Raw genomic sequence first — 15,968 nt, forward strand, 5'->3', positions numbered from 1 at the left:
AAAGTAGAGACGAGCCATGCTTCCAAGGGATCCTTTTTCTCTGACCGAATTGGATCTTTTCCATTTTCAGGTATGGAGAGCTTGAGGCTTCCTCACCACTTCTTACCATAAGTGGCAAAGATCTCAACCACACCTTACTGTAGATCTTCTTTTTCTTAACGCCATCATCACAATGGCTTCATGCTTGCTTCTAACTTCTTCTTCTTTCTTCTGATAACTTATTTTTGCTTCCATCTTTCCTGATGGATGTAACCGAAACTGAAGAGAAAGAAGAGAGAGTAGAGAGAAAAAGCTTTCAAATGGAATTGAATAAGGAAATTAAAATGAATTAATTCCTACTTCCCTTTTGCTTAGTAGCGTGTGATATTCATGATGCCAATCAAATCAATTATACTTTCTCTTTCATATTTCCAATGCTTACATTAAATTCAAGTTAATCAAAATTTGAATTCCATAACCCAAGTGAATAGGTAACCGAACTAAACATGCAAAGCTTCTTCCCTCTTTCTTTTCAATTCGGACCAAGCTAGTTGATCTTGCACCAAGATTTTATTTTTGGGCTTGTTTATCAAAATTCTGGCCCAATTAACAAAATATTGTTTCAGCCATAACAATTAACTTTTTTATACCAAGGCTGAATATTAGCTTCAGATTGGGCTTGTCATTTTCGGCCCAAAACAAAATCTGCACAACAAAATTATTAATCAATAAATGTGAATTAAATTTCAAATTAAGAATTTTGTAATTAATTATTTTAATAATATTTGATCATCATCAAATTAATTTTGGAGTTTTCTAAACTCATCACTCTTCATGTCAATTACTCATGCTTTGACTTTACTCTTGCATCAAGTTTAATGATATGCCTTAGCTTATATTATTCTCTCACTCACATGTTGTAGCTACCATGTAGTTGAAAACCCTACTCTTATTTGGCATTAGCCTCGCCTATGTTTTATTTGTTTCGATATCTTTGTTGTAGGCCTATTTTTCTTTCTTTTTCTCTCCTTTTAGGCTGGCCACCAAAAGAAAAAAGAAAAGTTTCTAAATGGGGCAACAAACAAGTTCATCCGCACAATCTTTTGAAGAAGCTCATCAGTTGTAGCACCCCATCCACCTTGCCCTTCTTTGCATGCACCGAGGACGGTGCAATCTTCAAGTGTGGGGAGGTTCGGTCGATGACCGATCTCCGTGGGTAACAATTTCCTTTCAACACCAATTCTTAGTTTTCTTTGTTAGATTAGTTATTGCATTGCATGATAGGTTGCATGTTAGCTAGAATTTGTACATCTTTTTACCACTTATTTCTTATTAGGAATACTTGGTTAGGGTGATGATTTCTTTTCCAAAAAACTGTTTTAGGGCACCCTACCAATTTGAAAAAAAAAATTGTTGAACTTGCTTGAAAGAATTTATTTTGGAACATGGTCTTTGAGCTAAGAACACAAGCTTGTGAGTTTTGAGGCTAATTGCGTGGTTACATCTTATAACCACTTATTTTTCCTTCTTGTGTGCAATTGTTCTCTTTCTATGATTGTAATCTTTGATTTGTTTGATTCTTTATGTCCATTATTCTATGTATACATGCATTTATATGATTGAGGCCATCATTTCATTTAGCTCACTTACTCAAACAGCTACCTTTTACCTACCGTTGTTAGCCAACTTTGAGCCTACGATTAACCTACTTTGTTCTTAATGTTAGCACATTACAAGCCTAAAGCGAAAAATAATAAATGTCCTTTTAGTTGGATCTTTGATTAGCTTAGGCTAGTGAGTGTGAGTATCATTCAAGTGTGGAAAAACTTGAGACATTGGTTGGGATAAAAGGGTGTTTTGTATTTCCATCAGGAATTTAAGGAATTGGGTACATGCTCATGCATTAATTATATGTAAAACCATATGCATTGATGCCTTCGTATATACTTTATTGTGAAAAATAAAAGAAAAAATGATAAAGAAAAAGAAAAAAAATATATGAATAAAAAGAATAAAAATATAGAAAAAGAATAAAAAAGCAATAAAAGGGGACAAAATACCCCAAAGTAAAGATTAATAAAGATCAATGCATATGTGTGGTAATCAAAAGAAAATGCATGATTATGTGAAAAAGTGAAGAATGGGTAGTTAGGTTAGCACTTAAATTGTATAGGTTGCCATAGGTTAGGTGGGAAGTTTAAGTTGATCAAAGATTCTAATTCTAGTCCACTTAACCATATACAATCCTACCTTGACCCTAGCCCTACTACAACCTATGAAAAGTCCTCATGATGAATGTATGCATGCATTGAATAATTGTTGATTGTTAGATGAAAAATAAATCTTGGAAAGCATGATTAGGGGAGAATTGAGAGAATCGACCCTATACACTTGAGCGACTAGAGTGCAAACACTTCCGGTGAGGGTTCGATGCTCAATTCCTTGATTCCTGGCTTTCATGAGTGTTCTTCTTGCAAGTCTATTTGAACTTCATTTTTATACTTGAATTGGTAGGATTCATGAATCGTCATATAACCTTAGCCCTACCTGTTTATACATGCTCTTGGAGGATTGATTTATTTTTAACCAAGTAGGTAGAATCATTTTGCATTTAGTTGTATTCATTTAGATAGGATGTATATAGATAGGTTGCATTGAATAAATGTCATACCCCTTGTTTCCTTCTTGGTTTAGCATGAGGACATGCTATAGTTTAAGTATGGGGAGGTTGATAAACCCCATTTTTAGGGTTTTTCTTGTATTGAATTTAGAGGGTTTCATCAACTTTTCTCCCATTTATTCACTAAAATAGCATGGTTTTGTAAATTCTCCTTTAAGTGTACTTAAGAGCGAAAACATGCTTTTTAGATCTTAAAATAGCTAAATTTAATTCACCTTGATCCCATTAGATGCCTTGATATGTTTGTTAAATAATTTTAGGTTTAGAAGGCAAAGATTGGATTGAGGGAACGAAGGAAAAGCATGTAAAAATGGAGAACTCATAAAGAAATGAAGGAATCGCAAAGCTATCAATCCTGACCTCTTCGCACTTAATTGATCATAACTTGAGTACAGAAGTCCAAATGAGGTGGTTCCAATTGCGTTGGAAAGCTAACAGATAAACCATAAAATAGTGGTTTATTAACCTCCCCACACTTAAACAATAGCATATCCTCATGCTAAGCTCAAGAGAAGCTATAAAGATAAAGAGGAATGGTAGGATGTATGAAATACAATCCTATCTATATGAATGCAACTACATGCAAAATATTTCTACCTACTTGGTTTAAAAGTAAACAAGTTCTCCAAGACAAGTACAAACCAATTTCCACTAATTCAAATCGTACAATAAAAAGCAAGTAAACTTGTAAGAAGACAGCTCATGAAAGCAGGGAACATAGAATCAAGCATTGAACCCTCACTGGTAGTGTATATCACTCTAATCTCTCAAGTGTATAGGGTTATTCACTCTACTCTTCTCTAGTCATGCTTTCTAAATCTTGTTCTTCATCTAACCAATCAACAAATATTTAATGTACCAATGCAAACATCATGAGGTCTTTTCAAGGTTGTAATGGGGCTGAGGTAAAGGTAAGGATATATGTATGGCCAAGTGAGCTATAATATGAATCTTTAATTAACCTAAGCTCTCACCTAATATACATATACTCTATATACTTTTAAATTCATGCCTAGCTACCCATAATTCCCACTTTTGTATAATTCCCATACTCATGTACCAAATTTTCTTTAATTTTTATCACATGTGCATTGATCTTTTATTAAACTTAATATTGGGGTAATTTTGTCCCCTTATTTATTTACTTATATTATATATATTTTTTCTTTTTCTCTTTTTTCTCTTTTTTTTTTAAAGCTGAAAAATAAACATAACTTATCAATGCACATGGATTTTTAATTTTTCTGGTCTCACATGAGTAGGTACCCAAATTCCTAATATTTTATCGAAGTAAAAACTTAACACATTCCCTTATGAACCCATGTTCCCATAATTTCCCCACACTTAATTGATACACAATCTCTATCTTAAGCTAACCAAAGATTCAATTGGGATATTTAATTGTTTTTCTGCTTAAGGCTAGTGATGTGGTTATAGAACAGAATAAATGGGGATAAAAAGGCTCAAGGTGGCTAACAAGGGTGATGTAAAAGGTAGGCTTATTTGGGATAAGTGAGCTAATAACAAGTAATGGCCTCAATCATATGCAAGCATGTAAATACACTAAATAATGGACATATAGAATGGAACAAAGCAAAGATTACAATTATAGAGAAGAAAACACACAAGAATAAAAATTTATGGTTAAATAATGTAACCATGTAAATAAGCTCAAAATCTCACAGGTTGTGTGTTCTTTGGCTTAAAAACCATGTTCCAAATACAACTTCAAACAAGTTTTAACATAAAAAAATTTTTTCAATTAGTGAAATACTATAAAAATTTCTTGGAAAAGAAAATATTACTTCAACCAAGTAGTAACTGAATGCATAAAATCAAATAAATATGCAATCAAACATGCAAATGCAACGACTAACAAGGAAAATAAAATATTGGTGTTGATAAGAAAATACTAACCCATAGAGATCGGTATCGACCTCCCCACACTTAAAGATTGTACCGTCCTCGGTGCATGCTGAGATGTGCAGGTGGACGGGTTGTTCCAACTGATGCTTTCCTTCAAGGATTGTGCAGATGGACTTGTTTGTCTCCCCTTTTAGAAGTTTTCCCTTTCCCTTCTTTGGTGGCTGTTCCGAGGGTTACCTGAAACTAGAGGTCGATCTCGGATGAGATCTTCTATACTGTTCGGAGATGGCGTGTCCGGCTGGCTGGTGATGGCCGGAGCTGTTGTGTCCGACTTGTTGGACTTGTTGTACTGCTGATCCTTGGCCACCGGAGGGTGGGGGGTACCTGCAAGAGACTCCGATGCTTAAGTTAGCACGGGTATTAAGCAGGTTTATTATAGAATCAGAGTATGAGTTATACCTGGGTGCTCCAGTGTATTTATAGTAGTGTGGGCTGACCTTTCTGATAAGATAAGTTAGTTATCTTATCTTATCTTATCTTATTTGGGGTGAAGTCAGCTTATCTTCAAGGGAACTGTCTTTATCTTTATAGGCTTGGATTGCCTTTGGATGTGGGTCGTGTTCCTCTATTTGGGCCCTTTGTTGGGCTTTCTTGTCGATTTGGCCGACCTCTTTGAGAAGAGGTCGGATAGCCTGACCTGAAGAGGTCGGTCGCTTTGTCGCCAATCATCCCAGGTCGGGTAGCGCGACCCGGGGTATGAACAATGCCCCTGCTTGAGCTCGGTCTTTTGTCAAGGTCAAGTCTTTGACTTTGGTCCTTTGAAGCCGAACTCAAGCATTTTGTCGCTTTCTTTGTAGAAGCTTTTGAATGTAGAACATTTTTCCTCTAAATGCGCGCGCTTTTATATCGGCGCTTCGGGAACGTGCAAGGGTTAATGTTTTCATTAATTTTAACATTAATTGCCCCGTTTCCCTTTGGCTCTTTATTTTGATTTTGAAAACCCAGAAACGGTTTCTCTCCTTCGCCCTTTTCGTAACTTCTTTTCTCCGTTCTCTTCGCTCTCTGTTTTTCGTTTGCACTTTCTGCTTTCTTGTGTTGTGGCGTTTGTTTGGCGATTTTCTGGGCAGCTTTTATTTCTGTGCCTCCATTTTTCTTCCTCGGAGCTCCTTTCGTCTCCAGGTTAGTCCCATTTTGTGCTTTCTCTTTGTTTTTGTGATGAGGTTTCGATTTTGGTTTTCCTTTAGAGAAAGTTTGGATTTTTCTGTTTCCATCGTACCTTATTGTTGTTGAAATGTGCGTTCTGGGGGTTTCTCCACCTTCTGCATGATCCTTTTTGTTTTTGCTTGATGCTTTTAAGGCTTTGCATGTTCCTTGTTGTTTCTGTTCTGGTACCGCTATCCGCATCTGTTCCTTGCTTTATTTGACGGTTGCTTTTGTCTGATTTCTGAAAAAGGTTGTATCTTTAATGGTTTCTTTTTGGCGTGCTTGATGTTTGGGGATGGTTTTTGCTTGCTTAGACTGAAAGGCAATGTTTTTTGAAGACTTTTGTGTTTTAATCTGATGGAAAATGCTTGCTGTTTGAAGCCTTCTTTTCTTGTTTTGAGAGGTGCTGGGGTGCGAGAAGTAGATTTTTACCAGAAACCTTGCTTTATTATTGCCTCCAAAGGATGTCCCAGGACTTTGGTTTGAGTCTTAGGGTTTTCCTTTTCTGTGTGTTCGCCTGTATCGTATTGAGTTGTTTTCTCCCTTGTCCGAGTTGTTTTTAGTAATCCCATCTTCTTTTCTTACTTGTAGGATTAGTTGGCCTCATGTCTTCTCGCAATAACATTGTAGAGATGTCTTCCAGAGTTCCCGAGGGGATGTCCGATTGGCTGGACTCCCTTGTTTTGTTGTGTGTTTCTGTTGTGGATGCTGAATTTTGCACAGAGCTGAGGAAGCGCCATAGGATTTGTGGTAACAGTGCCCGTGAGGGGGATTATGAGCTTGTTGCCCCTGATTCTGATGAGAGAGTTTGTTTTCTGACTTCCATCGAGGGGGAGCGTCCCTTCTTCTATGCTTATGAATACTTCTTTAGCCAATTAAACGTTATTTTTCCTTTTACTGCTTTTGAAACTGACCTGTTGTGGTCATGTAACATTGCTCCGTCCCAGCTTCACCCGAATTCCTGGGGTTTTATCAAAATATTTCAACTGCTTTGCCAAGAGTTAGGCATAACACCTTCTGAAACTCTTTTCCTTTATCTTTTTGTCTCGTCCAAGCCCGGAGGTTCCTCCAAAAAGAAAGCTTTCTGGGTCTCTTTCAGATCGGCCCAGGGGCATAAAGTTTTTGCCATGTATGATGAGTTGTTTAAAGATTTTAAGAACTATTTCTTTCGAGTTCGTGCTGTTGAGGGGGTCCGCCCCTTTTTTTCTTGATGAAAATGATGAGCCCGCTTTTCCTCTGGAGTGGCAAAAGAATGTGAGAGTGCCACGTTATACATGGGAGATGCTTAATGAGGTTGAGCGGACCTTTGTAGTTGTTCTTAAAGATTTGTGGGGGAAACCTCCCCATCTGGATATGAAGAGATTCTTGAGTGATCTATCTTTGGTTCGAACTGCTTTGGGTACTGTCTGACTTGTTTTTATACTTGCTTCTGAGCTTTTCTCCTCCTATGTTGTAACTTGTCTTTTGTGGTTGATTCTGTATTTTCAGAGATGTCGAAAAATAATGATTCTATGAAGGCCTACAAGAAGGCGAAGAAGGCAACTGCTGCTCTAAACATCTCGGCCAAGGCGGCTGGAGAGGGATCTTCTCAGGTTCCAGTGAGGCCTCCTGTGCTGAGTTCTCCCGGACCGAGGAAAGCAATTCCTATTCCTCGGGTTTGTCTGGTCGATCCTCCACAATCTTCTGCTACAGCTTCTGGTGCCCCTCCTAGTAAGAAGCAAAAAACAATTGAGCCTTTCAACCTTGATGCTCCTAACTTTGATGTAGTCGAGTTTGTAGATCAACAAATTGGTCCTTATGGTGTCCTCCCCATGGACGACGTGTCGCTTCTTCATTATTTTGATTATATAACTCGGAGTAGTATCAAGATGGCACACATGGGAGCGGCCCTATATCGAACTGCTCAAAGTCTTCCTCTCCATGCCACTAAAGCTTTTATGGAGGAGGCCAAACAGGAGTTTGATTGGATGAAAGGCTTGAAGGAGGATCTTGAAGTGAAGGTGGCCAAGTTAGAAAAAAATTTGGAGAATGAGAAGGCAAGTTCCATCTCTTTGGCGGCTTCTGTGAGGCTGGCCGAGGACACGGCTATGAGACATAAGGATAGTTATGTGACATCTTACCGGGAGGTGTTGCGCCTGAGGGAGGAGTTGGAGAATGCCCGAGCTAATTACTCCAAACTCCAAGGTCATCTTGTTGGTAGTGTAACTGCTGCCTATGAGAACCTGAAGGAACAAGTTCGGGTTATTGCTCCCGAGGCCGACCTGACCCTCTTTAGCCTAGATAACGTCGACAGGGATGGCAAGATTGTCCCTGATGACGAGGATGATGATGATGTTGAACCTCCCCCTGTGTCCTCTGCCAAGGTGTCAACTCCTGCTGTTCCTGCCGAGGTCGGCCCTCCCGCTTCTGATCCTGACTGTCAGATCTTAAACCGGAATGATGGTACTGTAGATGCTGTTCCTCTCCAGACTCACCCTCCGTCTCCTCGGACTGATGCTGCTAGAAAGTCTTCTGACCCTTAGCCCATTTATTCTGGATATTTACGTAGTTGGCCCGGCTTGTGGGCTTTTTAAACTCTTTATGTTTTGTTAACTGCTGGTACTTTCTCGTTGCTTGCCTAGCAACTTTTTGTTTTGACAAACAAAGGTAACTTTCCAGCTTTTGAGGTAGATTTTGGTGGCCTCTGAAGCTTTATAACTTTGTAGATTATATCATGCTTTTGCACTTAACTTGGTATCTTTTTGTTTTCTGAGGATGTTGGAACCCTGCTGCTCGTCCTCTTCGGATTTGCTTTATTGTTTGTAACTTGGATCTTTTGAGGTTATGGATATGTGGGTCCAACTTATTTTTCGGTTTTCTCGCTCTTGCTCGTATTTCTGACGCTTTATAACCGATTTCTTCAAGTTGGTCCTCCAAGTTGTTTTGTTAGTCCTTTGTCCTGTCTTTCTCAGGGGTTACCTTTGTAACTTGCTTTGTAGTAGGGCAACTTCTTTACGTCGTCCTTTTCTAAGTTATTTTTGTAATCCTCTTTCTTGGATCTTTGTTAGATCTCCTTCAGGGATTGCTTTTATAACTTTTTAGTAGTAGGAGTCCGACTTCGTTATGTCGGTCTCCTTTAAGTTATTTTTGTAGTCCTCTTTTTTGGACCTTCGTCAGGTCTCTTTCAGGGATTACTTTTATAACTTCTTAGTAGTAGGAGTCCGACTTCGTTATGTCGGTCTCCTTTAAGTTATTTTTGTAGTCCTCTTTCTTGAACCTTTGTCAGGTCTCTTTCAGGGATTACTTTTATAACTTCTTAGTAGTAGGAGTCCGACTTCGTTATGTCGGTCTCCTTTAAGTTATTTTTGTAGTCCTCTTTTTTGGACCTTTGTCAGGTCTTTTTAAGGGATTACTTTTATAACTTCTTAGTAGTAGGAGTCCGACTTCGTTATGTCGGTCTCCTTTAAGTTATTTTTGTAGTCCTCTTTTTTGGTCCTTTGTCAGGTCTCTTTCAGGGACTACTTGTATAACTTTTTCATTTTGGGCCGACTTTGTTATGTCGGGCCCTTCTAAGTTAAAGTAATCCTCTTTAATAGGGTTGGCCAGACCTCTTTCCAGGGTTTACTTATAACTTGGGTTGACTTAGTCCAACTTCTTAATCGTCGGCCAGTCTTTAAGTTATTATTTTAGCAATCCGTAAGACCTCGTCAGGTTCTTTTTTAGATCACTTTCTATAACTTCTTACATTATTCTGTGTTCATCTTTGCCGATTTGTAGAAAGTGGTTGTCATCTCTAGATCGTCTTTTGGGTGAATCGCGTTTTCACCTTTATTGGACGGTTATCTTTATCGTGATCGTGCAGTGAAATTGTTTTTCACTTTCTGCCGATCTGTTGCTTTATAATCGGACGATGAATGCTTCAGATTAATGCATCTTGAAATCTTGTAGAATATCTAAAATATATATTTTATTCAAAGGAAAGTGCAAATATATACATGTGGGATTTTTTCATCCCTTTACGTCGAATAGTGTTTGAGTCTCAACTTGGTGCCTCATTAAAAAACCTTTTCAGGAAAAAGAGTGCATCCAATAGTGAGATCTTTTACTTTTCTAGCTGTAGTACCTTCTTAGGTTGCAGGCATGCCATGATCTGGGAAGCTCTCGTCCATCGAGTTCGGACAGTCTGTAATAGCCCTTCCCAAGTACTTTTACAACTCGGTAGGGTCCTTTCCAGTTTGCTGCCAACTTTCCTTCTCCTGGTCGAGTTGTTCCAATATCATTTCGGATTAGGATGAGATCATTCTCCGTGAAACTTCATGGCACTACCTTTTGATTATATCTGGAAGCCATTCGACGTTTTAGTGCTTCTTCGCTGATCCGAGATCTTTCCTGGATTTCAGGTAGTAGGTCGAGTTCTTCCTTCTGAAGTTGAGAGTTGGCTTCTTCATTGTAGTGGACTACTCTGGGTGACCCTTCCTCAATCTCTACTGGGATTATTACCTCCACTCCGTATGCTAGTTGAAAGGGTGATTCATTTGTCGTAGAGTGTGGTGTTGTTCGATATGCCCATAGGACTTGCGAAAGTTCTTCGGCCCAAGCTCCCTTTGCATCTTGTAGTCTCCGTTTTAACCCAGCCAATATGACTTTGTTGGCAGCTTCGGCCTATCCATTGGCTTGAGGGTGTTCGACGGAGGTGAACTGGTGCTTTATATTCAAGTCGGCTACTAGTCTCCTGAAGCCTGCGTCTGTGAATTGAGTGCCATTGTCTGTGGTGATGGAGTATGGAACCCCGAACCTCGTGACAATGTTCCTGTATAGGAATTTCCGGCTTCTTTGAGCGGTGGCGTTGGCTAGGGGTTCTGCCTCAATCCATTTTGTAAAATAGTCTACTCCGACTATGAGGAATTTTACTTGTCCTGATCCCTAGGGAAAGGGTCCGAGAAGATCAAGTCCCCATTTTGCAAGTGGCCAGGGCGAGGTTACACTGATGAGCTCTTCTGGCGGGGGGATGTGGAAGTTGGCATGTTTCTGACATGGTGGACATGTCTTTACAAATTCTATAGCTTCTTTCTATAGGGTTGGCCAATAAAATCCCGCTCGGAGTACTTTTTTGGCGAGAGCTCGTGCTCCGAGATGGTTGCCGCACATGCCGCCGTGTACTTCTTCTAGCACTTCCTTTGTGTTGTTGGTCGGCACACATTTTAGTAGCGGTATTGAGATCCCTCTTTTGTACAGGATGTTGTTTATAATAGTGTAGTACTGTGCCTCCCTGTTTAATCTTTTTGCCTCTTTTTCCTCCGTGAGGAGCGTTTCTGCTTTGAGGTAGTTAATTATGGGGGTCATCCATCCTTGGTCCTGACTTGTTATGGCTAGGATTTTCTCTTCCGAAATTGATGGGTTCTGTAGCATTTCCTGGATCAGGCTTTTATTGTTGCCCCTGGTTTGGTGCTGGCTAGTTTTGAGAGTGCGTCAGCTCGGGCGTTTTGTTCGCGGGGTATGTGGAAGATCTTATATTCCCCGAGTTATCCGAGCTGTTCCTTGGTTTTATCCAAAAACTTTTACATGGTGGGATCTTTCTCTTGATAGCTCCCTGTTATCTGCAAGGTGACTACTTGTGAATCGCTGTAAATGTTGAGTTTTTGAGCACCAACTTCTGTAGCCAGCTTCAAACCGGCTAATAATGCTTCATATTCCGCCTGGTTGTTTAAGGCCGGGAACCCGAACTTGAGGGAGAGCTCAACTTGGGTTCCTTGGTTGCTTTCTATTATCACGCCTGCACCGCTTCCAATCTTATTTGAAGAGTGATGAGCGGATAATTTATACACTTTTTGGCATTGTTTTTAGTATGTTTTTAGTAGGATCTAGTTACTTTTAGGGATGTTTTCATTAGTTTTTATGTTAAATTCACATTTCTGGACTTTACTATGAGTTTGTGTGTTTTTCTGTGATTTCAGGTATTTTCTGGCTGAAATTGAGGGACTTGAGCAGAAATCAGATTCAGAGGTTGAAGAAGGACTGCTGATGCTGTTGGATTCTGACCTCCCTGCACTCAAAATGGATTTTCTGGAGCTACAGAACTCAAAGTGGCGCGCTTCCAATTGCGTTGGAAAGTAGACATCCAGGGCTTTCCAGCAATATATAATAGTTCATACTTTGCCCAAGAATAGATGACGCAAACTGGCGTTCAACGCCAGCTCTCTGCCCAATTCTGGCGTCCAGCGCCAGAAAAGGATCCAAAACCAGAGTTGAACGCCCAAACTGGCGCAAATACTGGCGTTCAACTCCACAAATGGCCTCTACACGTGCAACACTCAAGCTCAGCCCAAGCACACACCAAGCGGGCCCCGGAAATGGATTTATACATCAATTACTTATTTTTGTAAACCCTAGTGACTAGTTTATTATAAATAGGACCTTTTACTATTGTATTAGACATCCTCGATCGTATTTTGATCCTGTGATCACGTTTTGGGGGCTGGCCATCTCGGCCATGCCTGGACCTTTCACTTATGTATTTTTAACGGTAGAGTTTCTACACTCCATAGATTAAGGTGTAGAGCTCTGCTGTTCCTCAAAGATTAATGCAAAGTACTACTGTTTTCTATTTAATTCATCTTATTTCGCTTCTAAGATATTCATTCGCACTTCAACCTGAATGTGATGAACGTGACAATCATCATCATTCCCTATGAACGCGTGCCTGACAACCACCTCCGTTCTACATTAGATTGAATGAGTATCTCTTAGATCTCTTAATCGGAATCTTCGTGGTGTAAGCTAGAATGATGGCGGCATTCAAGAGAATCCGGAAGGTCTAAACCTTGTCTGTAGTATTCCGAGTAGGATTCAATGATTGAATGATTGTGACGAGCTTCAAACTCGCGATTGCTGGGCGTAGTGACAGACGCAAAAGGATAGTAAATCCTATTCCAGCAGGATCGAGAACCGACAGATGAATAGTCGTGCCGTGACAAGGTGCGTTGACCATTTTCACTGAGAGGATAAGATGAAGCCATTGACAAGGGTGATGCCTCCAGACGATTAGCCGTGCCGTGATAGGGCATTTGGATCATTTTCCCGAGAGAAGACCGAAAGTAGCCATTGACAATGGTGATGTATCACATAAAGCCAGCCATAGAAAGGAGTAAGACTGATTGGATGAAGATAGCAGGAAACCAGAGGTTCAGAGGAACGAAAGCATCTCTATTCGCTTATCTGAAATTCTCACCAATGATTTACATAAGTATTTCTATCCCTATTTTATTAATTATTTTCGAAAACTCCATTACTATTTTAATATCCGCCTGACTGAGATTTACAAGGTGACCATAGCTTGCTTCATACCAACAATCTCCGTGGGATTCGACCCTTACTCACGTAAGGTATTACTTGGACGACCTAGTGCACTTGCTGGTTAGTTGTGCGAAGTTGTGAACCATGGTATTGGCATCATGTTTTTGGCGCCATTACCAGGGAAAGAAAGAGCGATGAATTTTACATAATTAAAGTGTAATCACAATTTCTGCGCACCAAGTTTTTGGCGCCGTTGCCGGGGATTGTTCGAGTTTGGACAACTGACGGTTCATCTTGTTGCTCAGATTAGGTAATTTTCTTTTTGTTTTCTTTTCAAAAATTTTTTCAAAAATATTTCAAAATTTTCTCACCTGTTTTCGAAAAAAAATATTTATTCAAAATTTTTAAAGAATGAATTCTAGTGTTTCATGAAGCATGTGAAGCCTGGCTGGCTGTAAAGCCATGTCTAAATTCATTTGGACTGAGGCTTGCAATTTGTTATCAAGAGCAAGCTAGTTGTTGCTAATCCACCTGCTGCTGTTCCTGATTTACATGCTGAAGCTTGGCTGGCCATTGGCTATGTCTAGTGTTTTGGACCGGAGCTTTCATTGAAAGCTTGGCCGGCTAGTGAGCCATGTCTAATTCCTGGACTGAAGCTTTAGACTAAGAATGCAAGATTCCTAGAATTCATATTAAAAATTTTAGAATCCTTATTTTTATTTTTCACAAAAACTTTCGAAAAAAAAATACAAAAAAAAAATTTTATAAAATCATAAAAATCAAAAATATTTTTTGTGCTTCTTGTTTGAGTCTTGAGTCATGTTATAAGTTTGGTGTCAATTGCATGTGCATCTTGCATTTTTCGAAAATTCTCATGCATTCATAGTGTTCTTCATGATCTTCAAGTTGTTCTTGGTAAGTCTTCTTGTTTGATCTTTGCATTTGCATGTTTTGTGTCTTTTCTTGTTTTTCATATGCATCCTTGGATCCTTAGTGTCTAAGCATTAAAGAATCCTAAGTTTGGTGTCTTGCATGTTTTCTTTGCATTAAAATTTTTTCAAAAACATGTTCTTGGTGTTCATCTTGACATTCAAAGTGTTCTTGGTGTTCATCTTGACATTCATAGCATTCTTGCATGCATTCATTGTTTTGATCTAAAAATTTCATGCATTGCATCATTTTACTTGTTTTTCTCTCTCATTATTAAAAATTCAAAAATCAAAAAATATCTTTCCCTTTTTCTCTCTTAAAATTTCGAAAATTAGATTTGACTTTTTCAAAAAATTTTAAAATCTAGTTGTTTTCATGAGTCAAATCAAATTTTCAAATTAAAAATCTTATCTTTTTCAAAATCTTTTTCAAAAATCAAATCTTTTTCAAATTTTTTAGTTATTTTCGAAAATTTCAAAAATATTTTCCAAAATCTTTTTCTTAATTTTACATCATAATTTTCGAAAATAACAATAACAATTAATGTTTTGATTCAAAAATTTCAAGTTTGTTACTTACTTGTTAAGAAAGATTCAAACTTTAAGTTCTAGAATCATATCTTGTGATTTCTTGTGAATCAAGTCATTAATTGTGATTTTAAAAAAATTCAAATCTTTTTCAAAAACTAATTTCTATCATATCTTTTCAAAAATATCTTCTTATCTTATCTTTTTCAAAAAAAAAATTTGATTTCAAAATATCTTTTCTAACTTCCTAACTTCTTATCTTTTCAAAATTGATTTTCAAAATTTGTTTCAACTAACTAACTAACTTTTTGTTTGTTTCTTATCTTTTTCAAAACTACCTAACTAACTCTCTCTCTCTAATTTTCGAAAATATCTTCCCTCTTTTTTTCAAAATTTCTTTTTAATTAACTAATTATTTTAAATTTTTATTTTAATTTTCGAAAATTACTAACCTTTTTCAAAAACTATTTTCGAAAATCACTAACTCTTTTTTCAAAAATAATTTTCGAAAATTCTCTTCTCTCTCATCTCCTTCTATTTGTTTATTCATCTACTAACATCTCTCCCCCACTCACAAAAAAAAAAGAGGATCTCTATTATTATTATTTTTCTGTGCCCTCTTCTTTGTCATATGAGCAGGAGCAAGGACAAGAATATTCTTGTTGAAGCAGATCCAGAACCTGAAAGGACTCTGAAGAGGAAACTAAGAGAAGCTGAATTACAACAAACCAGCAAGCACCTGTCAGAAATTATCAAACAGGAAAAGAAGATGGCAGCTGAAAATAATAATAATGCAAGGAGAATGCTTGGTGACTTTACTGCACCTAATTCCAATTTACATGGAAGAAGCATCTCCATTCCTGCCATTGGAGCAAACAACTTTGAGCTGAAACCTCAATTAGTTTCTCTGATGCAGCAGAACTGCAAGTTTCATGGACTTCCATCTGAAGATCCTTTTCAGTTCTTAACTGAATTCTTGCAGATATGTGATACTGTTAAGACTAATGGAGTAGATCCTGAAGTCTACAGACTCATGCTTTTCCCTTTTGCTGTAAGAGACAGAGCTAGAATATGGTTGGACTCTCAACCCAAAGACAGCCTGAACTCTTGGGATAAGCTGGTCATGGCTTTCTTAGCCAAGTTCTTTCCTCCTCAAAAGCTGAGCAAGCTTAGAGTGGATGTTCAAACCTTCAAACAGAAAGAAGGTGAATCCCTTTATGAAGCTTGGGAAAGATACAAGCAGCTGACCAAATAGTGTCCTTCTGACATGCTTTCAGAATGGACCATCCTGGATATATTCTATGATGGTTTATCTGAGCTATCAAAGATGTCATTGGATACTTCTGCAGGTGGATCTATTCACCTAAAGAAAACGCCTGCAGAAGCTCAAGAACTCATTGACATGGTTGCTAATAACCAGTTCATGTACACTTCTGAGAGGAATCCTGTGAGTAATGGGACGCCTATGAAGAAGGGAGTTCTTGAAGTTGATACTCTGAATGCCATATTGG

General features: G+C 38.3%; 1 non-coding gene across 1 annotated transcript; it reads right to left on the reverse strand.

The window, feature by feature from the left end:
* Window positions 1-15,622: 15,622 nt before the first annotated feature.
* Window positions 15,623-15,730, reverse strand: LOC148576404 (small nucleolar RNA R71). The gene has a single exon (XR_015903605.1). It is a non-coding gene; the product is annotated as a small nucleolar RNA R71 (small nucleolar RNA).
* Window positions 15,731-15,968: the final 238 nt, after the last annotated feature.

This window comes from Arachis ipaensis, chromosome B1 (genome assembly GCF_059453495.1).
Source record: "Arachis ipaensis isolate K30076 ecotype BB chromosome B1, ASM5945349v1, whole genome shotgun sequence".
In the NCBI taxonomy this organism is placed as follows: Eukaryota; Viridiplantae; Streptophyta; class Magnoliopsida; order Fabales; family Fabaceae; genus Arachis; species Arachis ipaensis.